General features: G+C 45.7%; 1 protein-coding gene across 2 annotated transcripts in view; it reads left to right on the top strand.

The window, feature by feature from the left end:
* The first annotated feature begins 15,018 nt into the window (after positions 1-15,018).
* The window catches only part of LOC145360098 (zinc finger protein 362-like), a 67,483-nt gene continuing 55,989 nt past the window's right edge, over positions 15,019-26,512 (top strand). For both annotated transcript variants that reach the window (XM_080215053.1, XM_080215052.1), the window contains exon 1: positions 15,019-15,067. The gene's annotated coding sequence lies outside the window, so the exon portion shown is untranslated. The remainder of the gene's footprint in view (positions 15,068-26,512) is intronic.

Genomic DNA, 26,512 nt, shown 5'->3' with positions numbered 1-26,512 from the left:
TTCGATTCCCGGTTTGGGCCACTGTCCGTGCAGAGTCTGCACACTCTCCCCATGTCTGCGTGGGTTTCCTCCGGGTGCTCCAGTTTCCTCCCACAGTCTGAAAGACATGCTGGTTTAGTGGATTGGCCACACTAAATTGCCCCTGAGTGTCAGGGGCTAGCAGGGTAAATATGTCGTATTATGGGGATAGGGCCCGGATGGGATTGGTGCAGGCTCAATGGGCTGAATGGCCTCCGTCTGCATTGTAGGGAATAAATGATTCTATGACGAACAAGGCAAATAAACAAGGGTTTATTTGTGGAAAAACAGCTATATACAAGACAGAGATAAGAATGCTTCTGAATTGATCACTCCTGGACTCCAACTCAGAAAACCCCTCTCTCAATTCGCTTGCCACGATTGGCCCGATGAACCATGTGACCTCTGTTAACTTGCCCCTTAAATGGGTACAGTATGCAATCAGGTTGGACAGTGTAGACAATAAGATTTTCAAATGTTTCCTGAAGTATGTTTCACTGTCTGACACAACCATCACCTTCCATCACAAGAGGAGCTGAGTTACCCTAAGGATCTCAAATCGCTAAAGGTTGCCATTTAGAGAGAGGGACAATGAAGCAGAGGCTTATTTATACCAGAGATGGGTCAATTTAATTCCTAATGCCCTAAGTGGGCACACGCTCCAAGCTACGAAATTTACTCCTGGCTGTGAAATTGATCCATATATATGAACACCCATTACACAATGTTAAAGTCACTAAACACACCAATGTCATCAGAAGTAACATTTGGCTCATAAAGCCCTCCCTGATTTATCATGCCCAAAAGGGGATTTCACTGTAAGTCAGTCAATATTTTTATAATTTTTGTCACTCTTAAAAAGGAAGATGCATTTATATACCACCTTTCACATCCCCAGGCTGCCCCACAGCCTATCCCCCACTTTATCATTACCATTAAGCTGAGGAATCAACCCTGGTTCAATGAAGAATGAAGAAGAACATGCCAGGGGCAGCACCAGGCATACATAAAAATTATGTGCTAATCTGGTGAAGCTGTAACCTGGCGCGCCAAACAGTGGGAGAAGAAGCATGAGACACACAGAGAGAGGTGATCTGACAACTAACAGATCATCAGATCTCAGCTCTGCAGTCCTGCCGCATTCAGCCACGAATGGTTAAACAACTCACTGGAGGGGGAAATGCTGGAAAATCTCAGCAGATCTGGCAGCATCTGAAAGGAGAGAAAAAAGAGCTGACGTTTCAGCTTTGACAAAGGGCATCTGGACTCGAAACGTCAGCTCTTCTTTCACTCCTTACAGATGCTGCCAGACCTGCTGAGATTTTCCAGTGTTTCCTGTTTTGGTTTCAGATTCCAGCATCTGCAGTAATTTGCACTGGAGGAAATGCTGTGGAGTTGCCAGTGTTGGGCTGGGGTGGACAAGATAAGAGGTCGCACGGCACCAGGTTATAGTCCAACAGGCTTATTTGAAATCGCAAGCTTTTGGAGCACTGTTCCTTTGTCAGATGAGGTCAGGTGAAGGAGCAGCGTTCTGAAAGCTTGTGATTTCAAATAAACCTGTTGGACTATAACCTGGTGCCGTCTGCCCTCTCATTTGGTCCTCTGGAGGAAGAGGCTCCACAGATATCCCCCCATCCTCAACAATGGGGGGATCCCATCACATCAATGCAAAAAACAAGACTGAAGCATTTGCAACAATCTTCAGCCAGAAAGTGCTGGGTGGATGGTCCATTTTGACCTTCTGTTCAGTCCTTCAGCACCACAGATGGCAATCAATTTACTCCACCTGATAGCAAGAAACAGTTGAAAGAACTGAATGCTACAAAGGATACAAAAGTTTATTGATTAGTCACAAGCAAGGCTTACATTAACAATGCATGAACTTGCTGTGAAATTCCCCACACTCCGGCGCCTGTTTGGATCAATGCACCTAATCAGCATGTCTCTCAGACTGTGGGAGGAAACCGCAGCACCCGGAGGAAACCCATGCAGACATGGGGAGAATGTACAAACTCCACAAAGACAGTGACCCAAGCCGGAAATCGAACCCGGTTCCCCGGCGCTGTGAGGCAGCAGTGCTAACCACTGTACCATCATGTCACCCACATGTGAAAGGTCCTGACAACGTTCTGGGAACAGTACTGAGGACCTGTGCTCCAGAACTTCCAGTACAGCTACCAGATTGGCATCTACCTGGCAATGTGGCAAACTGCCAAGATTTGTCTGTTCTGCAAAATCCAATCCAACCAATTACCACCCTATCCGTCTACTCTCGATCACTAGTAAAGTGATGGGTGGGGTCATCAGCAGTGCTGTCAAGCAGCACTTACTCAGCAATAACCTGCTCGCTGACACTCAGTTTCGTTTGTGTCAGAGTCTCTCAGCCCCTGACCTCATTGCAGCCTTGGTTCAAATATGGACAAACGGGCTGAACTCCAGAAAAGAGGTGAGAGAGACAGCCCTTCACGTCAAGCATTTAACTGAGTGTGGCATCAAACAAAACTGTATTCAATGGGTACTGGGGGGGAAGTCTCCACTGGTTAGAGTCATACCTAGCACAAAGGAAGATGGGTATGGTTGTTGGAGGTCAATCATCTCAGTCCATGGACATCGCTGCAGGAGCTCATTAGGGTAGTGTCTTCGGCCCAACCATCTTCACTTGCTTTATCATTGACCTCTCTCTGTCTTAAGGTCAGAAATGGAGATGTTTGCTGATGATTGGAGAACGTTCATTATTTGTGACTCCTCAGATATTGAAGCACTCTGCATCCATAAGCAACAAGATTTGGACAATATTCAAGCTTGGGCTGAGAAGTGGCAAGGAATATTCGCTAGGCAATGACCATCTCTATTAAGAGACAATCTAACCAGGATGGCACAGTGGCACAATGGTTAGCACAGCTCCAGGAACCCAGGGTCACTTCTGGCCTTAGGTAACTGACTGTGTGGAGTCTGCACACTCTCCCCGTGTCTGTGTGGGTGTCCTCCAGGTGCTCCGGTTCCCCCCAGAGTGCTCACATTGGAGTACAATGTTAGCAAGTGTGAGGTTATCCACTTTGGCAGAAATAATAGTAGGAGGGATTACTATTTAAAGGGCGAAAAGCTGCAGCATGCTACGGTGCAGAGGGACCTGGGGGTCCTTGTGCATGAGTCGCAAAAACCCAGCCTGCAGGTGCAGCAGGTGATCAAGAAGGCGAATGGGATGCTGGCCTTTATAGCGAGGGGGATAGAATATAAAAGCAGGGAGGTCTTGCTGCAACTGTACAGGGCACTGGTGAGGCTGCAGCTGGAGTACTGTGTGCAGTTTTGGTCACCGCACTTGCACAAGGATATTTTGGCCTTGGAGGGAGTGCAGAGGAGGTTCACTGGGCTGATACCGGAGATGAGGGGGTTAGACTATGAAGACAGATTAAATAGACTGGGTCTGTACTCGTTGGAGTTTAGAAGGATGAGGGGGGATCTTATAGAGACGTATAAGATAATGAAGGGGATGGATAGGGTAGAGGTAGAGAGATTCTTCCCGCTCAGAAAGGACAGCAGGACTAGAGGGCACAGCCTCAAGATAAGGGAGGGGCAGTTTAGAATGGAGTTGAGGAGGCACTCAAAGGGCGGTGAATCTCTGGAATTCTCTGCCCATTGAAGTGGTGAAGGCTACCTCGCTAAATATATTTAACTCACGGGTAGACAGGTTTTTGACAGACAAGGGAATTAAGGGTTATGGGGAGAAAGCGGGAAAGTGGAACTGGTCCACTTCAGATCAGCCATGATCTTATTGAATGGCAGGGCCGGCTCAAAGGGCTAGATGGCCTACTCCTGCTCCTGTTTCTTATGTTCTTATGCGAAGATGTGCAGGTTAGACGGATTAGCCATGCTAAATGTGAGGGGATGATAGGTCAGAGGGGAGGGCCTGCAGGGATGCTCTTTTGGAGAGTTGGTGCAGACTCAATGGGCTGAATGGCCTTTTCTGCATTTTACACATTCAATGATTCCATGATTCTATCTTCCCTGATGTTCAATGGCATTATTATTTCTGAATCCCCCATTATCAACATCCTGGGGGGTTACCATTGACCAGAAACTGAATTGGACCAGCCATATAAATACAGTGGCTACAAGAGACGGACAGAAGCTAGGAATCCTGAAGTGAGCCTGTCCACAATCTACAAGTCTTAAGTCAACAGTGTGATGGAATACATTCCACTTGCCTGAATGAGTGCAGCTTCAACAATACTTTAGAAGCTTGCCACCACCCAGGGCAAAAGCAGCCTGCTTGATTGGCACCAGCATGAACACTTACTACCTCCACCACTAATGCACAGTGGTAGCAGTGTGTACCATCTACAAGTCGTACAGTAGTAACTCCTCAAGGCTCCTTCAATAGCACCATCCAAACTCGTAGCCTCTACTACCTCAAAGTGAAATTGCAGCAGTGGAATGCTCCCACTTGGAAGTTCCACTCCAAGCCACGCTCAATCCTGACTTGGAAATATAATCACTGTTCCTTCACTGTCACTGGGTCAAAATCATGACACTCCCTCCCTAACAGCACTGTGGATATATCTACACCGAAGGGATTGCAGCAATTCAAGAATGGGTGGATGGTCCATCTTGACCTCCTCTTGAGTTCCTCGGCATCACAGATGGCGATCTTCAGCCAATTTGATTTTCTCCACCTGATATCAAGAAACAGTTGAAAGCACTGGATGCTGCAAAGGATACTGCAAAAGACCATCAGCCCTGACAACCTTCTGGGAACAGTACTGAGCACCACCTTCAAGGGCAATTAAGGATGGGCAATAAACGTTGGCCAAGCCAGGGACACCGACAGCCTATGAACTGATAAATAACAGTGATGTGAATGAGCCAAAGGCAAGCCAAGGCTAGCTAAGGTGGCTAGATATATTGGGGAAAGGGGAAAATGCAGTTTAGGGCTGAAATCAAGAAGAAATTAGTCATTTCTTCGCGATCCTGTTTCCCCTGGGTGAACAACGATGGGTCAAATAATTTCTGCATTTATCTTTTGTCTGTGTGGGAAGATTGAAAAAGGTTTCCCTGATGAATCACAGGGGCCAATGACAAGTGTTGCACGCCCAGCTGTGCACTCACCCATCCAGCTTTGGTGACACTTTGGGAAAATAGCACGTCTAATATGAAGAGGTAAATGAAATTATGCAGGGAATAAAACGCTGCAGTGGTCCCGACTCAATCGAGTTAGCATCCTGGCCAATGCATTATGCAGGATTCAGGGGCTGGCTGCTTTTGAATCTAATGGGCTGACCTGAAATTGACGAGTACGGCACCGGTGAAAGGAACAATGCAGCTTTCAATTAAGCTGTTGTCACCAGTCTCTTAGCCTCAGACGTTGACATGTGGTAGAGTATTGAGGGGGAAGATGACAAACTCACTGTGCCTTTTAATAACAGGAGGGCTAGCAGCAATGCTTGGATCACTGCTCGTTGAATGAACTGCACGGAGGAGAGCTTTGTACATGGCATCTGAAGAAATTCTTTGACAACAGAATTTCATATAAATACCTTTATCTCTGTATCTCAACGATGAAAGCAACATTTATGACAAATAATATTAAATTGATACGCAATCCAACAGTTTTTGTCTTTATGTTCTGCCAGCCACATCTTTCTAATTTACTTTGGTCTGCATTTTGATCCTTCATTTACCCCCAGTCTTATTCTCTTATCTCTTGATGATTGTATTCCCAATGTTCTCCCCAATACTTCCCCCAGGAATTTGGCACAACTGTAAGGTTCATGGTGGGAGATACAGGAGGGATGTCCGAGGTAGCTTCTTTACACAGAGAGTGGTTGGGGTGTGGAATGCACTGTCTGCTGTGAAAGTGGAGTCGGACACTTTGAGAACTTTCAAGTGGTTATTGGATAGGCACACGGAGCGCACCAGAAAGATAGGGAGTGGGATAGCTTGATTTTGGGTTCGGACAAAGCTTGGCACAACATCAAGGGCCAAAGGGGCCTGTACTGTGCTATGTTCTAATTTGGACATAGTTCTTGAAATTACACCACATGATCTCCCACTTCTGGTTGCCCCGGGCAATAAAGAAATTCACCTTCCCCCTACCCGCTCCATCACTCCATCTAACTGATCACTGAAACTGCAAAGGATTTGAAAATAAAAAACATAACTTTTTCAAGACCCTAATTACTGTTCTCCTGGGATCTTCTGGGCAGCATGGTGGCACAGTGATTAGCACTGTTGCCTCATAGCACCAGAGATCCGGGTTCAGTTCCGGCCTTGGGTTGCTGTCTGTGTGCAGTTTGCACATTCTCCCCATGCCCGCGTGGGTTTCCTCCAGGTGCTCCGGTTTCCTCCCACAGTCCAAAGATGTGCGGGTTAGGTTGATGGGCCATGGTGAATTGACTCTAGTGTCAGGGGGATTAGCAGGGTAAATGATAAATGGGGTTACGGGAATAGGGCTCAACTGGGATTTGATTGGTGCAGACTCGATGGGCCAAATGACCTCCTTCTGCACTGTAGGGATTCTATGATTCAATTCCTGGCAATCCAGAGAGATTGGCAACCTGAATGTTACCCATTGTTAGATGCGAGCATGTGATAAGTGTCAGCAGGTTATACCTGTACCTGAGGCATTACATAATTCTCTCTCCTGGATCCACATAGCTCACAGGGATAACATTTGGGATCGGGGACCCTGTAATAACCCAGGAAGCCCGACTGGAAAGGAACATAATTTACTTACAGAGTGCAAAGTAAAAACACACACTAGTCCCTGACTGGGACCACAGTTCAGCAGGCCCAGTCCTGGGTCTGCCTTATAAAAGGCTTAGGTAATGAGTTCCAGTTGGGCAAGCCTTTGCCTGTTATGAGGGGAACTCATACTCCATGAGGCCCACGGGCAGATAAATAAGTGATTTCCCACAGATCTCATGGGGGTTATCATCGGCCCTAGTATTTCTCCCTCGCTGTTCCTGGAAAGATTGTGGTCAACTGTAATACTTCCCCTTCTGCTGTAACAGGGCGAACTATGCATCATAAGAAAAGGAGCAAATCTGCAACCTTTTGACCTGTAAGACTCAGTAGTATCCTTTGTGCCCGACCAGTTAGTTTAAGAAAAATCAAATTTAATAATCAAAATTTTATGTTTTCTCGCTAGAATTATATTTTTTTCCACCTACTTAAATGCAGCAGGACCAATTTTGGGTTTGTTACTGCCTTGGTTGGAATACAACATGTCTCTTCCGAGTGCTGTTTGCCCAAGACCACAAAGCTACTAATGTCTTCCTTGAGTCCCACTCTCAAAAACACTGTCTCACAGTGCCAGGGAACCAGGTTCGATTCCAGCTTGAGTCACTGTCTATGTGGAGTCTGCATGCTCTCCCTACGTCTGTGTGGGTTTTCTCTGGGTGTTCTGGTTTCTTCTCACAGACCAAAAGACATGCTGGATAGGTGCATTGGCCAAACAGGCGCTGGATTTGATTTGATTTATTATTGTCACATGTATTGGGATACAGTGAAAAGTATTGTTTCTTGCACGCTATACAGACAAAACATACCGTACATAGAGAAGGAAAGGAGAGAGTGCAGAATATAGTATTACAGTCATAGCTAGGGTGTAGAGAAAGTTCAACTTAATATGAGTTAGGTCCATTCAAAAATCTAATGGCAGCAGGGAAGAAACTTTTCTTGAGTCAGTTGGTATGTGTCCTCAGGCTTTTGTATCTTTTCCCAATGGAAGAAGGTGGAAGAGAGTGTGTCCTGGGTGCATAGGGCCCTTGATTATGCTGGCTGCTTTGCTGAGGCAGCGGGAACAATAGACAGAGCCAATGGATGGGAGGCTGGTTTGCGTGATGGATTGGGCTACATTCATGACCCTCTGTAGTCTCTTGCAGTCTTGGGCAGAGGAGGAACCTAACCAAGCTGCGATATGATCAGATTGGCCATGCTAAATTCTCCATCAGTGTACCTGAACAGCCGCCAAAGTGTGCCGACTAGGGGATTTTCACAGTAACTTCATTGCAATGTTAATGTAAGCCGACTTATGATATTGATAAATACACTTAAACATGGCATCTTTCTGCATTCGGGATTTCCACATACAGAGAGCTCCTGACCTCAATCGTGCCACCAGTTCATGAAGGGTAGGTCATGTTTGAGTAATTTGGTGGAGTTCTTTGAGAACATTACATGGGCAGTGGGCAATGGGGAACCTGTGGATGTGGTATATCTGGATTTCCAGAAAACATTTGACAAGGTTGTGCACCAAAGACTGCTGCATAAGATAAAGATGCACGGCGTTGCGGATAATGTGTTGGCATGGATAGAGGATTGGTTAATGAGCAGAAAGCAAAGAGTGGGGTAAATGGATGTTTTTCTGGTTGGTGATCAGTGACTAGTGGTGTGCCTCAGGAATCAGTGTTGGGACCTCAATAGTTTACGATTTACATGGATGATTTGGAGTTGGGGACCAAATGTACGATGTCAAAATTCGCAGATGATACTAAGATGAGTGGCAGAGCAAAGTGTGCAGAGGACGCTGAAAGTCTGTAAAGGGATATAAGTAGTCTAAGTGAGTGGGCGAGGGTCTGGCAGATGGAGTACAATGTTGGAAATGTGAGGTCATCCACTTTGGTAGGAGTAACAGCAAAATGGACTATTATTTAAATGGTAAAAAATTGCAACATGATGCTGTGCAGAGGGACCTGGGTGTCCTAATACAAGAATCTCAAGAAGTTGGTTTGCAGATGCAACAGGTAATTAGGAAGGTAAATGGAATTTTGTCCTTCATTGCTAGCAGGATGGAGTTTAAAAAAAGGAGGTTATGTTGCAGCTATATAGAGTGCTGGCGAGGCCACACCTGGGGTACTGTGTATACTTTTGGTGTCCTTACCTGAGAAAGGATATACTGGCACTGGAAGGGGTGCAGAGAAGACTCACTAGGTTGATTCCGGAGTTGAGAGGATTGGCTTACGAGGAGACTGGGGTTATATTCATTGGAATTCAGAAGAATGAGGGAAGATCTTATTGAAACATATAAGATTATGAAAGAAATAGATAAGATAGAAGCAGGGAAGTTATTTCTATTGACAGTTGAAACTAGAACTAGAGGGCATGGCTTCAAAACAAGGGGGAGCAGATTTTGGACTGAGTTGAAGAGGAACTTCTTCACCCAAAGGGTTGTGAATCTGTGGAATTCCCTGCCCAGTGAAGCAGTTGAGGCTACCTCATTGAATGTTTTTAAGGCAAAGATAAATTTTTGAACAGTAAAGGGATGGCGAGTGGGCAGGTAAGTAGAGTTGAGTCCATGAAAAGATCAGCCATGATCTCATTGAATGGTGGAGCAGGCTCGAGGGGCCAGATGGCCTACTCCTGCTCCTAGTTCTTACGTTCTTATAAAACCAAACCCTTGTGCAAAGAAGAAGACAGTGGGACAATGTTCATTTCTATTTTAATGGCACTCTTTCACTTGCTGTGTGATAACTGGGAAAACCCTGCTTCCTAATATCACTCACTGGCCACATTTTTCTGAAGAGCATGAAAAGGGGAGAGGAATGTCAGTTCAGACAGCACCCCAATCAAAGCAGGCTTCAGTCTCAGTAGCGCATTGGGTTCACTGAGGGGCAGTAAGAAGTCTCACAACACCAGGTTAAAGTCCAACAGGTTTATTTGATAGTAAACACCACAAGCTTTCGGAATGCTATTCCTTCATCAAGTGAGTGGAGAGTTCTGATCAGAAATAGGGCATATAAAGGCACACACAGTTTACAGAACAGCGTTCCGAAAGCTTGTGGCGTTTACTATCAAATAAACCTGTTGGACGTTAACCTGGTGTTGTGAGACTTCTTACTGTGTTTACCCCAGTCCAACGCCAGCATCTCACAAAAGGGCTACAGACCAGGGATCAGTTACAATGCCTGAGGCCACAGTATTAGTACAGCTGGCCCAGACTAGCAATTGCCCCGCGTTAGGTTAGCTGGAAATGACACTGAATTGAATTCTGATAGAGTACAGTGCTGTTAGAAGGTCAGAATTGGAATAGAGGTTGCGGGGGAGTGGGGGGTGGTCAGCAGATTCTTAGAAAAAAACTCAATGGCAACATTTAAGAGTGAAATCAGGAAGTGTTCCTTCACAGAAAGGGCAGTAATAATCCGGAACTTCCTTTTCCCAGCAGGATGCTTGATCAATTGATGCTGTCCAGATTGTGATTGCTAGCTTCATGTTCGATCTGGCAACATTAAGGTTTATTTATTAGTATCACAAGTAGGCTTACATTAACACTGCAATGAAGTTACTGTGAAAACCCCTTGTTGCCATACTCTGGCACCTGTTTGGGTACACTGAGGGAGAATTTAGCGTGGCCAATGCACTCCTAACCAGCACGTCTTTCATACTGTGGGAGGAAACTGGAGCATGCAGAGGAAACCCATGCTGACATGGGGAGAATGTGCAGATTCTGCACAGATAGTGACCCAAGCTGGGAATCGAACTCGGATGCCTGGCACTGTGAAGCAGCAATGCTAACCACTATGCCAGTTAAACCGATATGATTTAAAGGCAGGTAAATGGGGCAGAGGGGCAGAAATGTGGCACTGAGGGTTTTGACGGGCGAAATACTAGTATAGTGAAGGAAACTGTTTTGATATTGCTGACAGGAGATAGGATGTGGGGAGAGGGGGTGAGCAATAAACCTCCATGTGCTCATAGCCCTGCGCAAACTGACCTCAATATCGCCAGACTGTTCTGAATGGAGAAGCTGACACACTCTAATTGTGGGGCTGAGATCAGCTGACTCTGTCTACACTTCCCGCTGCCTCGGAAAAGCAACCAGCATAATCAGGTAACCCACGCACCCTGGAAATACTCCCTTCCACCTTCTTCTGTTGGGAAAAAGATACAAAAGTCTGAAGTCACGCGCCAACCAACTCAAGAACAGCTTCTTAGACTCTTAGAATCCTACAATGCAGAAGGAGGCTATTCAACCCATCAACAACAACCCCACCCAGGCCCTATCCCCGTAACCCCACGGATTAACCCTGTTGATCCCCGTGGTCCTAAGGGGCAATTTATCAAGGCAAATCCACTTAACCAGCACATCTTTGTACTGTGGGAGGAAACTGGAGCACCCAAAGAAAACCCATGCAGACATAGGGAGAATGCGCAAACTCCACAGATATTGACCCAAGGCTGGGATTGAACCCAGGTCCCTGCCACTGTGAGGCAGCAGTGTTAACTACTGTGCTGCATTCAGACTTTTGAATGGACCTACCTTATGTTAAGTTGATCTTCCCTACACCCTAGCTATGACTGTAACACTACATTCCACACTCTCTCATTTCCTTCTCTATGAATGGCATGCTTTGTCTGTATAGCATCCAAGAAACAATATTTTTTCACTGTATGCTAATACGTGTGACAATAATAAATCAAATCAAATCAAAATCAAAAAGATTACAATCTCATCAGCCATGACGTTATTGAAGGGAGGGCGGGAGAGGCTCGAAAGGCTGAGTGGCCTACTCCTCCTCCTCGTACATATGTTCATAATGAGTGTCCCTCGAGATGGGAAGAATTAGCTGAGGATTCCTGATCTTCATCATCAATTCTCATTCATATCGTTTTGGAAAGAGTGCTTCAGATGACAGCAGTGCAATCAAGTTTGCTAATGAGACCTTGATGGTTTGACATAGCAACAGGGGGAGGCCACAATATTCAGCTCCTTCAGCCTGTTCCATCATTTGTGAAGAGTTTTAATACCCAAGAACCTATAAAGGATACAAAATATTGCAATCTAGGGCTATTAAGGATGGGTGATGTAAATGTTGGCCTTGCCGGCAAAGTTCAGTTTCAGTGAGAGAATAAAAATGCTCTTGGGGGAAGAGCTTCCGGCTGTGTTGAGCCCGCTGCAGTTTGCTGTGGTGGGAGGATCACGGTTAGAGGGAGGATGGGAACTATCGCATTTAGCACCGTCAAGAACCCCCTTTGGGATTCTCCCCGCCTTCGCACCCACATGTAATCAGCTTCCAGCCCAGTGAGGCGGAAACCAGATTAGCATTTTAAATATGCGGAGTCTATTTCAAGTCAGATTCTCCCTGCTCCCGGGATTCTCCAAACCGCACCCCCCCCCCCGCCCACTTGGGCACCACTGTGCCACCATAATCTTTTGGGCTCAACTGTTTTCTGTGATAGTGAATTCCACAGGCCACAGGCTCGCTACTCTCTGGGGGGAGACATTTCTCCTTATCTTTGTCCTAAAAGGTTTACCCCTTACCTGGCCCCCATTTGAGAGGAGTTCCAGGGCTTGGTGCTAAGGCCACTGAAGATAGAGGCGCCCAATGGTGGGACATTGGGAATGTTCAGGAGGGCCAGACCAGCTGAGGACTGTAGATTTCTCAGGATGGAAGGAGATTACAGAGATAGTGAGGGAGCGAGGGGAGGTAAAAACAAGGATGATGGTTCTAAATGCAAAAAGTTACTCAATAAAAGAAAAGTCGCAGAAACAAAATTACTCCTGGAGAAAATCGTTGGGGGATGAAACTACAACTCAGAAGTTTGTCTTGGGCACAAAACAGAAGGTGTCGATTTGGCCATCAGTCCTGATACTTAATTCCCACAAGCCAAATATCAGGGGGCGAAGGAGATGGGGAGGGGGAGGTGGTTGTAGATGAGCACTTGGTGACACAGCGGTTAGCACTGTTGCCCCACAGAACCAGGGACCTAGGTTCAATTCCCGGATTAAGTTATTACACAACTGTAGTATGCACGTTATCCCCGCGTCTTCATGGGTTTCCTCCGGGTGCTCTGGTTTTCTCCCACAGTCCGAAGATGCGTGGGTTATGTAGATTGGCAATGGTAAATTGACCCTTAGTGTCCAAAGATGTGTAGTTTATGGATATTAGTGGGGTAAATATGTTGGTTTAAGGAGATAGGGCTTGGGTGGGATGCTCTGTTGGATGGTTGGTGCAAACTCGATGGGCCGAACAGCCTCCTTCTGCACTGTAGGGATTCTTCATTGATTATTGTCACACGTATTGGGATCCAGTGAAAAGTATTGTTTTTGTGTGCTTTATAGACAAAACATACTATTCATAGAGTACATAGGGGAGAAGGAAAGGAGATGGTGCAGAATATAGTGTTACAGTCATAGCTAGGGTGCAGAGAAAGATCAGCTTACTATATGGTAGATCCATTCAAAAGTCTGATGGCAGGAGGGAAGAAGTTGTTCTTGGGGAGAATTTTCCTGTTCTGCCACGGTTATCGTAGCAGACGAGGGGCAGACCATGGAAATGTTTGCTGATCTGGGCAGGGGGTGCGGGGGGAGATTCTCGGGTTTCAGGAGAGTGCGGCTGGAAAATCCCGTCCCTTGAGTCTGTTGGTACGTGATCTCAGACTTTTGTATCTTTTTCCCCGACAAGATGGAACAGAGTACATCCAGGGTGCGTGGGGTCCTTGATTATGCTGGCTGCTTTCCCGAGGCTGCGGGAAGTGTAGATGGAGTCAATGGATCGAAGGCTGGATTCTATGGAACCCTGTGGCGTACAAAGTTTATTTATTAGTCACAAGTAAGCTTACATTGACACTGCAATGAAGTTACTGTGAAAATCCGCATTTCGGCACCTGTTCAGGTACACTGAGGGAGAATTTACCATGGCCAATGCACCCTAACCAGCACGTCTTTCGGACTGTGGGAGGGAACTGGAGCACCCGGAGAAAACCCACGCAGACATGGGGAGAATGTGCAGACTCTGCATGGACGGTGACCCAAGCAGGGGATTGAACCCAGGTACCTGTGTAGCACTGTGCCACCTTGCCATTTACCATGTGGTCCACAGCCAAGGCTATGGATTAGAACAGATTGACGGCTGGCGCAAGACTCAGGTGAGTGAGTCACCTGACGAAGGGGCAGAGCCCCGAAAGGTAGTGGCGTCTGCTACCAAATAAACCTGTTGGACTTTAACCTGGTGTTGTGAGACTTCTTACTGTGTTTACCCCAGTCCAACGCTGGCATCTCCACATCAGAAATGATGGACAGAAGGGCCTCTGTCTGTGTGCTGCAAACCTCTGCAATAAGGCCTGTTTTGCTGCGAGTCTTTTCCGCCCCACATTGGGGGGGGTGGGGGGGGGAGGAAGAGAGTCACTTTCCAAGGCTATATATGAATCAAAACTCACATAAATTAAGCATCGCATACAACTGCAATTATATACAATGTTTAAAAGAGTAAGTGTGGCATGGTGGGGGGGGATGTTGCATTGTTAAATGTGAGTTAGTAACACATATGGCGGAGGTGGCGGGGGGAAGAGAGTCACTATCCAAGGCTATATATGAATCCAGTCTCACATAAATTAAGCATCATATACAATTGCAATTATATACAGTGTTTAAAATAGTAAGGGTGGGGGGATGTTGCATTGTTAAATGTGAGTCAGTAACACATATGGTGGAGGCGGGGTTGGGGGGGGAAGGAGAGTCACTTTCCAAGGCTGTATATGAATCCAGTCCCACATAAATTAAGCATCATTTACAGTGTTTAAAATATTAAGTACGGATGGGGGGGGGGAATGTTGCGTTGTTAAATGTGAGTCAGTAACACACATGGTGGAGGGGGGGGGGGAAAGAGAGTCAGTTTCCAGGGTATATATGAATCCAGTCCCACATAAATTAAGCATCATATACAATAGCAATTATATACAGTGTTTAAAATAATAAGTATGGCATGGAGAGGAGGGGGGGCATGTTACATTGTTAAAAGTGAGTCAGTGACACACATGGAGGGGGTGGGGGAGCAGCAAGCTACTGGGGACCAGCTTCGCTTGCCTGTGCTGCTCTCTCTCTCTGTTCTGTTCTGTTCTGCTCTGCCTAGCCGCCCCAGACCCCCCTCACCACTCACACACTGCCTTTTTGCATGCAAGTTAAAACCAGAAGTGAATAGCAGGCGACCCGGAAGATGAGATCTGCCTGAAACAAGCCTGAAGATCCATCGCAACCCCCCCCCCCAGCCCCCTAGCCCCCCCCTTACATATTTTTTTATTTTTGCAAAAAAAAAGACCCTTTGCAAGCAAGGTCTGTATGCAATGCTGTGATTTTTTTTAAAAAAAACTTGGGTCGGCTGCAATCAATGCTGGCTGGTGCAATGGTGTGTGTGTGTGTGGGAGAGAGAGAGAGTGTGTGTGTGTGTGCAGACAGAGAGAGGGAGCTTTGCTACAGTGTGCGAAGTGCTACAGTATTTTCAGATCTGTCTGGCTTTTGCATTCAAATGCAATGCAAGGCATGCGTGTTGTAGGAAGTGTTGAAGCGTCTGATTTTTTTTAAAATGTGTGTGTGTGTGTCTGTGCCGGGCTATTCAAACCCTTGGCAATTCTTAAATCTCACGTAAACAATGATTCATCAGACATGCAAATGTGATTTCTTGATCTGGGAACATCGCTTTTTTTTTGTTACATTTACTTTTGGACCCTGCAAAATATGGCGACTCTATGTCCCTTTTCTTTAAAACACTGGGGCTGCCATTTTTGTTTTAATTTTGTATTTTTTTCCTTCTTTTTCCTTGTGGCTTTTATTCTTTCTTTCTCAAAAGGAAGAAAAATAAAAGAAAAGGACATTTTTTTTGATGCACCCAGACAGTCTGAGAATGTGGGAGAGGTTTGCAACCACAACTGTAACAATTTCAGCTGTACTCTGGAAATGCCCCACATTTCAGTTTGCAAGTTTCTGTAACAAGACACACACACACATAGAGGCAGCAACATTTTTTAAATTGTTAATGTTTTTGTTTAGTGATTGTCTTTAGGGGGTCTTTTTCGAATTTTTTTTCTCTCTCCCTGGTTTTAGGGGGTCTAATCCTTTTGGGGAGATGTTTTAAGGGGCTGTGGAGAGCATCTTTTTAAGTTTTAAACTGAAAAGATGTTGGCCTCTGAAAGATTTGAAGTTTTATGTTTTTTTCCTGCTGTAAAGTTTGGACGCTGGGTGTGAAGGAGAAATGCTTTTAACTGACTCTCAGCTAGAAAAAGCACAAAAAAGTATAACTTTTAAACCTGTTCTGAATCGGATGATTGATGTTAAGCAGAGAACTAGTTTTTAACTTGTGTTTTTTCTTAAAGTGAGTTGCTGGGATTAATGAGCAAACTGTATATTTATATAAAGCGTTATGTTAGAATTTTTAAAAAAATGAAGATTGTATATTTATTGCTGATTCTGTAAATTATGCTGGCGGAGCGATGGTACTTATTGGTTGTGGTGACAGTGGTTGACTGTTGGAAGGATTCTGGCCATGTTGGACCATGTTGTCCACCCCAGTGAACCCCACTCACTGGTATTGGGGAACACAGTACATGTAACTCTTGACTATAGGTAACTTTGAAAGTGCCTGTTTAAATGACGAAATGTCTCATTCCTGGTTTGGTCTAATTGGGCATTCTGGACATGTGGTTCAGCTGGGGCGGTGCTCAATTTGGGGTCGGGTAATGTCTGGATGGGTGGTCAGTTTAAATTCGGGACAGATGACCTCATAGCAACCATCATAGAATCCTGACAGTGCAGAAGGAGGCCATTCAGTCCATCGCACCTGCACCAACAACAATCCCACCTAGGCCTTATCACTGTAACCTCACATATTTACTTGGCTAATACCCTTAAATCTATGCATCCCAAGACTCTAAGGGGCAATTTAACATGGCCGATGCACCTCACCCTTGCATCGTGTGGGCGGCACGGTAGCACAGTTGTTAGTGCTGCTGCTTCACAACTCCAGGGACCTGGGTTCGATTCCCGGCTTGGGTCACTGTCTGTGTGGAGTTTGCACATTCTCCTCGTGTCTGCGTGGGTTTCCTCCGGGTGCTCCGGTTTCCTCCTACAGTCCAAAGATTTGCAGGTTAGGTTGGTTGGCCATGCTAAAAATTGCCCCTTAGTGTTTGTTCTGAGTAGGTTAGAGGGATTAGCGGGTAAATATGGGGGTAGGGCCTGGGTGGGGTTGTGGTCGGTGCAGACTTGATGGGCCGAATGGCTTCTTTCTGTACTGTAGGCTTTCTATAAATCTTTCTATATTTGGACTGTGGGAGGAAACTGGAGCGCCTGGAGGAAACCCATGCAGACATGGGGAGAACGTGCAGAGTCTGCTGAGAATCAAACCCATGCCCCTGGAGCTGTGAGGCAGTAGTGCCAATCAGTGTGCCACCGTGCTGCCACGGGCAGGCAGATGGTCAGCATCGCACCCGGGGGGGATGGGGAGCTGGTCGTTCCGGACACGACGGCTGGACAAGTAGTTCAGCGTCTGAGTGGATTATCCTGGACAGGTGACGTGGGAGCAGGTGGTCACTTTCTAACCTGGCTGGTTAGATGTGGTTGGACTGATCAGGTGACCTATCAAAGCACCCGACGGTATTGACCCTGATTCCCCTTTTCTGGAGGGTTCGTTTACTGTGTGATGGATTTGGGCCAATGATACTAAACTTTGCAGAGCAATTGTAGTGGATTTTCAGCAATGTCTGTGTTACTGGTTCCTCTCAGAGTGAGGAATGCCATTCGATTTCCATTTGTAATTGTTCTGAGTAGAATTGTCAATATTAACTGCAGGCTAAATGAGAGGAAGGATTTTCACATATTCCATAGCAGCGTGTGGAATGAAAAATTCCTGTCTTGTTTCCTGCAGTTTGATCTTGCGTTTCATCCACCTCTCTTCCCCCTGGTGGGAAGGTCCATCTCCCACTGGTTTGCACCTTCGTGCAGTGAACTCCATTAGTTTGCACACTTGGTCATTCCTGGAGTGTGAAGCTTCAGAATCCGCACAGGTTAATCAGTTCATTAATGTGTTTAAAAGAACGTACGTTGGAATTTTACAAGAAGCCGTTTTAACTGTTGCATCACCAGGAGAAACGTACTCCCTGTCTGTAAACAGGATATTCTACCCTGGGGGCGTCATCACTAAACCTCCCCTCACACAGCCATAATGAAACCATAAGACGTAAGAGCAGAAATGGGCCATTCGGCCCATCGAGACTGCTTTGCCATTCAATGAGATCATGACTAATCTGATGTGATAATCCTCATCTCCATTTTCCCATTTTATCCTCATAATCCTTGACTCCCTTACTGACTAAAAATCTGTCTATTCCAGCCTTGAATATCTGCAATGACCTGATTTGATTTGATTTATTATTGGCATGTATTGGGATACAGTGAAAAGTATTGCTTCCTGCGTGCTATACAGTCAAAACATACTGTTCATAGAATACATATATTTTGTTTGTATTTGATTTATTATTGTCACATGTATACTATACAGTGAAAATGATTGTTTCCTGCGCTATACAGACTAAGCATACCATTCATAGAAAAGGAAAGGAGAGAGTGCGGAGTTCAGTATTACAGTCACAGCTAGGGTACAGAGAAAGATAAACTTAATGCAAGGTAGGTCCATTCAAAAGTCTGACAGCAGCAGGGAAGAAGCTGTCCTTGAGTCGGTTGGTACGTGATCTCAGACTTTTGTATCTTTTTCCCGCGGGGTGCGTGGGGTCTTTATTTATACTGGCTGCTTTTCTGAGGAATTGGGAAGTGTAGACGGAGTCAGTGGATGGGAGGCTGGTTTGTGTGATGGACTGGGCTACCTTCACAACCCTTTGTAGTTTCTTGTAGTCTTGGGCAGAGCGGGAGCCAGACCAAGCTGTGATATATCTGGCGCATCTGTGAAAGTTGGCAAGAATCGTAGCAGACATGCCAAATTTCCTTAGCATCCTGAAAAAGTAGAGGCATTGGTGGGCTTTCTTAATTGTAGCGTTGGCATGGGGGAACCAGGGCCTAGACGTATCCTTCCAGGCAGAATGACTGAATAAGAGAATCATTCCAAAGGTGGAATCATTCACACTTTAATTTTGGTGAAAGTTTGTACATGTGTAGAGGGAAAGGTGTGAGATGAGCGAGTAAGTTTTACCTTGGATAGATCCAAGCCCATTGACTTTATCTTCAAGGTTATTGAATCATAGAACCCTACAGTGCAGAAGGAGGCCGTTCGGCCCATTGAGTCTGCACTGACCACAATCCCATCCAGACCCTATCACCATAACTCCATGCATTTACCCTAGCTAATCCCCCTAACACTAAGGGGCAGTTTAGCATTGCCAATCCACCTAACCCGCACGTTGCTGGACTGTGGGAGGAAACCGGAGCATCCCCCGGGTACCCATGCAGACATGGGGAAAACTCCACACAGACAGTCACCCAAGCTGGGAATTGAACCCAGGTCCCTGTGGCTGTGAGGCAGCAGTGCTAACCACTTTGCTGTTCATCTGTTAAATTCTATGATGAGGCCTGGCTCTAAATGAAGCAGCTGGATGGCAGAGGGAGAACCCAAACTGAACACTCAGTCACTAGGCCTCAATGACTAAACACCAGGCAAATGGCTTTGTCTGGGCATTGAACCCTAATGATCACCAAACCTTGAAAAGCGATGGAGATTTCCATTTTCTAAACACGTAATCCATAAGACATAGGAGTAGAATTAGACCATTCGGCCCATCGAGTCCAGTCCGCCATTTGATCATGGTTGATATCATCCCAATTTTCCTATCTTCTCTCCATAACCTTTCAATCCATTACCAATTAAAAATCTGTCTAACTCCTTCTTAAATTTACTCGCAGCATCCACCGCACTTTGGGGCAGCGAATGCCACAGATTCACAACCCTTTGGGAGAAGTAGTTTCTCCTCAACTCTGCTTTAAATTTGCCACCCCTTATCCTAACACTATGACCTCTTGTCCTAGAATGCCCCACCAGTGGAAACATCCGCTCCACATCGACTTTATCCATACCTTTTATCATCTTGTACACCTCAATCTGATCGCCCCCTCATTCTTCTAAATTCCAGAGAGTGTCGGCCTAAACTGTTCAATCTCTGTCCATATGACACACCCCTCATCTCTGGAATCAATCTAGTGAACCTCCTCTGATCTGCCTCCAACGACGCTACATCTTTCCTCAAATAAGGGATCAAAACTGTGCACAATACTCCAGGTGTATATCCAATGCCTTGTATAGTTGCAACAATACTACTTATCTTTGTATTCTACGCCTTTAGCTACAAATGTCAACATTCCATTTGTTTTCTTTATTATCTGCTATACCTGCATGCTAGTTTTCTGTGACTCATAGTCAAGTCTGGTGCTGGATCATTTTTAGTCATGTATCAGCCATAATAGTAGGGCCAGACAGAAAGGAAAAGTGGCCAAAAGTAAATCTGGCCTGACATCTGTCAGTTCATCTTACATATCTGAGGAAGGATGTCCTTGCTATAGAGGGAATACGGTGAAGGTTTACCAGGCTGATTCCTGGGAGGTCTATTATATGAGGAGAGTTTAAATCGGTTAGCATTATATTCACTGGAGAGCGAGAGGGGATCTCACGGAAATGTATAAAATTCTAACAGGGTCGGACAGGGTGGATTCAGAAAGAATGTTCCCAATGCTGGGGGAATCCAGAACTAGGGGTCATAGATTGAGGGTAATGGGTAAACCTTTTAGAACTGAGGTGAGGAGAAATTTTTTCACCCAGAGGGTGGTGAATGGGTGGAATTCACTACTACAGAGTGTAGTAATCACGTAATGTAGTTGAGGCCAAAACGTTGTCTGATTTCAAGAATAAATTAGATATCGCTCTTGGGGCTAAAGTGATTGAGGGATATTGAGGGAAGGGGATCAGGGTGTTGAATTCAATGATCAGCCATGATCAAAACAAATGGTGGGGCAGGCTCAAAGGGCTGAATGGCCCACTCCTGCTTCTAGTTTCTATGTTTTTATGTTTAAAACGTGTAAATAGACCCCTAGGTTATGTTGTGATGACCAATTTAGGGACAGGTTCTAAGAGATTCGTTGGTTGAACATTATTCCTTGTAACTATGAGATTTGTATGAACATTTAGCTTCCTTCAGACTTTTATTCCCTAATTTATTCCTTGCCTCTGAGGACAGCAGAAAACAAAACCATGGCATCACACAGCACACAGCTTTCTTCCTTTTCTATTCCATGTTTTTAAAGCCACTATTGCCTTTTGTAACAGGGACATTTTTAATTTTTATTTATTAGTGTCACAAGTAGGTTTATAGTAACACTTCAGTGAAGTTACTGTGAAAATTCCCTAGTCTCCACACTGATCGGGTACACTGAGGGAGAATTTTACCATGGCCAATTCCCCTAACCAGCACGTGTTTTGGACTGTGGGAGGAATCCGGAACACCTGGAGGAAACCCACGCTGACACGGGGAGACCGTGCAGACTCTGCACAGACAGTGACCCAAGCCGGGAATCAGTCTCTGGTGTTGTGAGGCAGCAGTACTAACCACTGTGCCACATGCTGCCCATGTCACTTTCAAAGATTTATGTCCACACATCCCAGATTCTCTCTATTCTTGCATCCTTTTTGAGATTGTACCAATTATAGGAACATAGGACTTTGAGGCATGTGGTGTCCTGCCCCTTCCAGCCTGCTCCACCATTCAATAAGATCATGACTGATCTGATTGTGGTCACAACTCCACTTTGTCACCTGTCCCTTGTCTATCAAAAACCTAACTCTGCCTTGAATAAATGCAATGACCCAGCCTTCACTACATTCTGGGGAAGAAAGTTCTACATACATATGACCACCCTCTGAGAGAAAAAAAAATTCTTCTCATCTCTGTCTGAAACAGTAGACCTCTTATTCTCTTTGCCCCCTCGTTTAATTTGCACTAAGTTTTAATTCAGTTTAGTTGATCATCGGGTTCAGTTGTTCTGTGTTTGATTTTGTGAGTCTGTTTACCGGTGGTGGTCACTGATGCTTGATTAACCAAGCCTGGGTGTGGACTCAGATAAGGAAACAAAAAGTAGAAAGAGCTGGAAGCTGGAGGCTTGGAGTAGATACCTTAAAGCATTGTGAATGAAACCTCTTACACACATAAACTTGTGTCACCTCTCAAAAGTTCTGAGATATGAAATATGAGGGCGGCACAGTGGTTAGCCCTGCTCACAATGCCAGAGACCCAGGATCGATTCTGGCCTTGGGTGACTGTATAGTTTGCACATTTCTTCCCCATGCCTGCGTTGGTTTCCTCTGGGTGCTCCAAAGATTTGCAGTGTCCAAAGATTTGCAGGTTAGATGGATCGGCCATGCAACATTGCCTCTTAGTGTCCAAAGATGTGTGGTAGATTAGCCATGGTAAATGTGTGGGGCTACAAAGAACAAACTACAGTACAGCACAGGAACAGACCCTTCGGCTTTCCAAGTCTGAGTCGATTATTATGTCTGCCTAAACTAAAACTAAAACTGTATGCAGTTACGGAGCCTGTATCCTTCCATCCCCATCCTATTCATGTATTTGTCTAGACGCCCCTTAAATGCTGCTTTCTTACCTGTTCCTATCGCCTCCCTGTTCCAGACATTCACCACCCTCTGTGTAAAAAAAACCTGCCTCACACATCTCTGAACTTTTCCCCACGCACCTTAAACCCATGTCCCCTGGTACTTTTCTACCCCAGGAAAGAACATCTGACTATCCATCTGTCTGTGCCACTCATAATCTTGAAAAACTCTATCAAATCATCCCCCAACTGTCATTCCAGTGAGAACAAACTGAGTTCATCCAACCTCTCCTCATAGTTAATACTCTCCAGACCTGGGAACATCCTGGTAAACCTCTTCTGTACCCTCTCCAAAGTCTCTACATCCCTCTGGTAGTGTGGCAACCAGAATTGTACACAGTGAGGCCTAAATGAGGTTCTGTACAGCTGCAACATGACTTGCTAAGGATAGGGTTGGGGTGGGGTCCTGGGTAAGATGCTCTTTTGGAGAATCGGTGCAGATTCAGTGGGCCAAATGGACTTTTTTGGCGCTGTAGGAGTTTTGTGGTTCTCTAGCTTTATACAACAGTGACCTCCTGTTTGTTTATCTTTAAGACAGCTACTATAACAAGTACGTTATCGCTCGGCTGCTTCTCAACATTTTCTCTTGATGGTTTGTTCCAAGATCAGGAACTTGCCCACCAGGGAATTGACTTTGAGTTTAACCATTCTGTGCCCTGTTGCACTGGAGCCTGAACCTCTCTGTTCGGCACTGTGTTTCCAAAGTCCTATCCTCATTTCTAACCCACCACCTGTCCTGTTTGGTCATGGGGGAGCAAGACTTAACGTGACTTTTCTGTCTCAAAGTAACGTAGATAAGATTAAATCTGTCTCCTGTAAAGACCACAGCCAGTCCCACGTGAATGTTTTATCTTTAAATAGCCTTTCAGATTTCACCCTTCCGCTTGGCTATGCTGGTTTGTGGTTTCACAGGATGTTGGAGAGCATTTTGTACCACACCCACGGATTCATTCTTCACCAGCTGAGGGCTCGAGCGCTGGTTGGGTGTTCAGTAATGAAATAGTGAGGATAAATCACCAGCTCTGCGATTGACCTCATCCTGACTTGAAATGCTTAGCTCTGTTCTCTGGCCACAGATGCTGTCAGACCTGCTGCGATTTTCAGGCATTTTCAGCTTTTGGTTGACGATAAATGAGAAGCTAGTCCAGTGTAACGTTCACTCCCTACCCACCATCTCCATTGTTCATTCTTTATGCTGCTTTGTTTGGTTCTCAAAACCTTACAGATAGTGAACAGGGCAGGAAATAGATTAGGCCCTTCCTGCAGCCAACCTGTAAGATGAGAGAGTCAACCATAGAACCCCAATCCATAGCCATTAAATCCCTATCTGTATAGTCTCTATCCATAGAATCCCTATCCGTATAGTCTCTATCCATAGAATCCCTATCTGTATAGTCTCTATCCATAGAATCCCTATCCGTAGAATCCATTGCGATTGAATCCCTATCCGTATAGTCCCTATCCATAGAATCCCAACAGTGCAAAAGGAAGCCACCAGCAGTATTCCCACAATGAGGAAAATTGGGACCCCCTCCCCTCCTCCCCTAACATTCTACAGAACACCTCCTTCTCCCCACAATCCAAGTAGTTACTGTGACAAAGATTCAAGGTAGCCAGACTGAATAATTCATCAAGTCTTCACCCGGCACCATGTTGTGTTATGGAGGCTAACTCTTTTGAAAAGAGTAAGCTGGCCATTGACCAGAGACATGGGTGTTCCAAGCCACCCGTTGATTTCTAATGAACCCGATCAGTCTACAAGCCCCGAGTATTTGAGCAGTGACCTTTACAGGAGCAGATCAGGATAGCAGCCAGGCATCCCAATCTTACTGCGAATTAACTGACCACCTCCTGTAACATCTCAGGAAATGTGTGATTTAATAAAAATTTTTTTTGTTTTGTGTGGTCTCCTCCCAGTAAACGTCAATAGTACAGTTAGTAAATGCAGTCACGTTTTTGTGATTAGCATGGAGGAACAAATCCCCACCCATTTTGACTTGTTAACTCTGCAGTTGACTCTGAGTACAGTACCGGAAAAGGCTATATTGTTGGAGGGCCCATTTTTTGAATGAGATGTTAAACCAAAGTCATGGGCAGAATTTAATGAGGGTGGTGAGGGAGGGGGGCGATGTCTGTCACTAAAACTGGTGGCACCCCTTCCAACCTGACCTCCAAAGTTCCTCAAGGGAATTAAGTCCTTAAGTGGCAGCAAGAACCTTGCTGCCCAGGCTCTTACCCCCCCCCCCCACCGGGACATTTTAATTGCAGGATTCCACCCCCCCCACAGCGCCCCGCAGTGGAAACCACACCCAGAGAGCTGCTGGCCAGTCAGAGGCAGGCAACTCTAGCTGCAGGCAGTGCCATTGGGAGTGGTGGTTGTTGCTGCCGTTAACATGGCGCACAGTGGTTAGCACTGCTGCTTCACAGCTCCAGGGTCCTGGGTTCGATTCCTGGCTCAGGTCACTGTCTGTGTGGAGTTTGCACATTCTCCTCGTGTCTGCGTGGGTTTCCTCCGGGTACTCTGGTTTCCTCCCACAGTCCAAAGATGTGCGGGTTAGGTTGATTGGCCATGCTAAGAAATTGCCCCTTAGTGTCCAGGGATGCTTAGGTTAGAGGGATTAGTGGGTATAATATGTAGGGATACAGGGGGTAGGGCCTGGGTGGGATTGTGTTCGGTGCAGACTCAATGGGCCGAAGGGCCTCTTTCTGCACTGTAGGGTTCTATGATTCACTTGGGCCTTCACAAGGGGTTCCTGGTGAAGGGGAGGAGTGGGATTGGAGACAAAGGCAGGCAATGGCTCTTAGGGGCACCCCATTCCTTCCTGATGCCAGTTTTCTTCATCTGGCGTTGAATGCCTTTGAATGAGGGTACCCACCCCCACACCCCTGCTTCCTGGTAGGCTGGTAGCAATCCAGATTTGCCTGACACTGTTCCCATGTGGCAAACCCAATTTGCCATTGGCTGAGTACCAGCAGCAGTAGGATGAGACTCATTCCCTGGGCATTAATTGCCCACCTAAAGGCTTCAGTGGGCATCTGGGTGGGAAAGCTCTCCTCAAAACTTCTCACCCCAAAATTAATCGAGACAGTGGGAAGGTGGGTAGGCAATGGAGTCACCACCCTGCCTTTTACCAGATGATCAAATGACCCACACTTGCTCAGAACCCTACTCTTAACTGGGACAAGCTGTTGGGGAAGGCAACATTAAACTCCATTCCTTGTCTGCCTGATCAGGTGGAGGTCTATCCATAGATTCCCTGTCCATAAAATCCCAATCTACTGAATCCCTATCCATAGAATCTCTATCCATAGAACCCCAACAGTGCAGAAGGAGGCCACCAGCAGTATTCCCACAATGGGGAAAATTGAGACCCCTTCCCCTAATATCTTGGCCAACATTCCTCCCGCAAACAACGCATAAACCAAAAACAGATCACGTGATCAATCACCTGATTTGCAGTTCATGAGAACTAGCTGTACACTGGTTGCTACATTTTCCTATGTAGCAACATTTACTTAATTTCAAATTGAGTTAATTGGACGTGAAGTGATTTGAGGCCAAGCTTTGGAATGGTACAAATTTCTTGATAATGTTCTTTTCTGGAAAAATTTGGATGAGGAAATCAAACACTTGAATGAACGAACAAAGAGCTGGGTTGGTTTTGGTCTTCAAGGTGTTGGAGTTTATAGTCAGGAATTGTAACTCTTTGTCTTTCCACTCATTTCCCAAAGCCTGCTGCCAGTGTGCAAATTAGTGAGTTGGAAAGGCAAATTGGGTTTTGGCCAGATGTTGCTGTCGTTCTTTCTCCAACAAAAACACAGGAACGGTTGAGGACTCTGGGTCTGTACTGGTTGGAGTTGAGAAGGATGAGGGAGGACCTTGTTGAAACTTACAGGATACAGCGAGGCCTGGATAGATTGGGCATGGAGAGGATGTTTCCAGTAGTAGGAAAATTAGAACCAGAGGGCATAACCTCAGGATAAAGGGAGGATCCTTTAAACCAGAGATGAGGAGGAATTTCTTCAACCACAGAGTGGTGAATCTGTGGATCTCTTTGCCACAGAAGGCTATGGAGGCCAGATCACTGAGCGTCTTTAAGACAGAAATAGATAGGTTCTTGA

This window comes from Carcharhinus amblyrhynchos, chromosome 30, assembly GCF_965287045.1.
Source record: "Carcharhinus amblyrhynchos chromosome 30, sCarAmb.v2.hapA, whole genome shotgun sequence".
NCBI lineage: Eukaryota > Metazoa > Chordata > Chondrichthyes > Carcharhiniformes > Carcharhinidae > Carcharhinus > Carcharhinus amblyrhynchos.
The sequence above is the reverse complement of the archived record's forward strand: the minus strand, read 5'-3'. Positions and strand labels throughout refer to the sequence as shown.